Source organism: Penaeus japonicus, unplaced genomic scaffold (assembly GCF_977035675.1).
Source record: "Penaeus japonicus unplaced genomic scaffold, GWHDUDI00000001_assembly GWHDUDI00000003, whole genome shotgun sequence".
In the NCBI taxonomy this organism is placed as follows: Eukaryota; Metazoa; Arthropoda; class Malacostraca; order Decapoda; family Penaeidae; genus Penaeus; species Penaeus japonicus.
In genome coordinates this window covers 43,495,476-43,497,975 of record NW_028234405.1, presented here as the reverse complement: position 1 = coordinate 43,497,975, position 2,500 = coordinate 43,495,476, and positions in this window count along the sequence as shown.

Here is a 2,500-nt window from a genome sequence, read left to right as displayed (position 1 = left end):
TTATTTGAGGATAGCTTAATTATTTGGGGATATTATATAATCTATCGTATTTATTGATCCTATAAGCAAAAATATGATTGACAGAAAACAAAACAATCAGCAGAAACGTTGTAGATTAGTCTACATCCTGGTTCAATCTGCGTTTTTTGGTTAGATTTACCAATAACTGTGAAACGAGCATGTTTACCCATTGTTTATGAATAGTACGCTCTTGAAATTGATTAATAACTAGTGAATATTTGTCCGATCATCAGATCAGTCTTAAATAGTCGTAAAAGAAGGTAATTTTTTCCCTTGATATTTCCATCCAGTAGTTGTATCGTTGGGAAAATACCGGTGTTTTTTATGGTCGTGTTGCCAGCGTGTCAGCCATTTTGAATAACGAAGGACTGGATGCTTTTTTTTTTTTTTTTTTTTTTTTTTTTTTTTTAGATATCGTTTTGCAGTGTGTATCTTTTTATATTGCAGGACTACTAACAGAGGGAAAACCGTACATACCGTTTTATTTGAGGATAGCTTAATTATTTGGGGATATTATATAATCTATCGTATTTATTGATCCTATAAGGAAAAATATGATTGACAGAAAACAAAACAATCAGCAGAAACGTTGTAGATTAGTCTACATCCTGGTTCAATTTGCGTTTTTGGTTAGATTTACCAATAACTGTGGAACGAGCGTGTTTACCCATTGTTTATGAATAGTACGCTCTTGAAATTTATTAATACCCACTTTTTAGACACGAGAATGAATAATTGTCCGCTCAAGAACAATAATACCCAAAGCTTTTTAAGAGCTAAAGTAGAAATAAGAATAGGATAATGCATGTCTATTTTTTTTCTTTTTCTTTTTTCTTTTTCTTCTTTTTCTTTTATTTTTTTTTTTTTTTTTTTTTTTTTGCCCTCTCTCAAACTGAAATGTTATTGCCAACGAAGATGGAGTGAACTATGTCGCATGACGTTTTCCTAAATCACTTCTTGGAAAAGGTTATTGTTAGTCCTGATAGCTTACACGTCCTGTTTCCAACGATGCTATAAATCCAAGCAAATACGCCCCTGGTGCCACCCATGGACATATCAACATTGTTAAAAAATACGTTAAATCTGTAATTTATTTATTTACTACACACATCTCTGCGCAGTCGAGAGATTCTGGGCTTGGATCCGTCACAATAACAGCCCTGATATTTTTAATCGAGATACCTGTAGCATCTTGAATGCATGATGGCTTGCATTTCTAAGCATTGCCACCCATGAAAAAACAGAGCTATAGATAGCGTAGCCACTAAGAGCAACGCACTGAGACAAATGACAGACAGGATAATGCATGTATATTTTTTTTCTTTTTCTTTTTTCTTTTTCTTCTTTTTTTTTTTTTTTTTTTTTTTTGCCCTCTCTCAGTGTGAAATGTTATTGCCAACGAAGATGGAGTGAACTATGGCGCATGACGTTTTCCTGAGTCACTTCTTGGAAACGGTTATTGTTAGTCCTGATAGCTTACACGTCCTGTTTCCAACGATGCTATAAATCCAAGCAAATACGCCCCTGGTGCCACCCATGGACATATCAACATTGTTAAAAAATACGTTAAATCTGTAATGTACATAGTTACTACACGCTTCTCTGCGCAGTCGAGAGATTCTGGGCTTGGATCCGTCACAATAACAGCCCTGATATTTTTAATCGAGATACCTGTAGCATCTTGAATGCATGATGGCTTGCATTTCTAAGCATTGCCAATGAAATATCAATAACAGCGTAGCAACATAAGAGCAACGCACTGAGGATGATTATATCGATCGCAATTTTAATGATGGTATTAAAATATTGTTGATGTGGTGATGAAGATGATGGGTATGATGAGGATGATGGTAATGATGATGATGATGATGGTGGTGATGGTGATGATGATGATGATGGTGGTGATGGTGATGATGATGATGGTGGTGGTGATGATAATAATGATGATGATGATGGTGGTGGTGATGATAATAATGATGATAATAATGATGATGATGATGGTAATGATGGTGGTGGTGGTCGTGGTGGTGATGGTGATGATGATGATGTAGCTGTTCATTATGATGATGAAGTATGACAATTATAACAATAAAAATAGTTATTACAATGATATAAACACTGGTAAATAAAATCGTGATAATGATAATGATAATAATGATGAGGGTGATAATAATGATAATCATGCAAATGCGAACGGATGTGAATAATAATGATTCTAATAATGATTGTAATGATGATAATGATAATGGTGATGATCATGATAATGACAACTTAATAATGATAATAATGACAATAACGATAACGATTATAAAGATAATAGTAGCAATGATAATGATACTACTACTACTAATGATAATGATAACAAGGGTGATGATGATAACAATAATGATAATAATGCTTGCAGTGATGAACATAGTAAAGTTAATTAATATAATGATAATAATAATAATGATAATAATAATAATAATAATAGTAATAA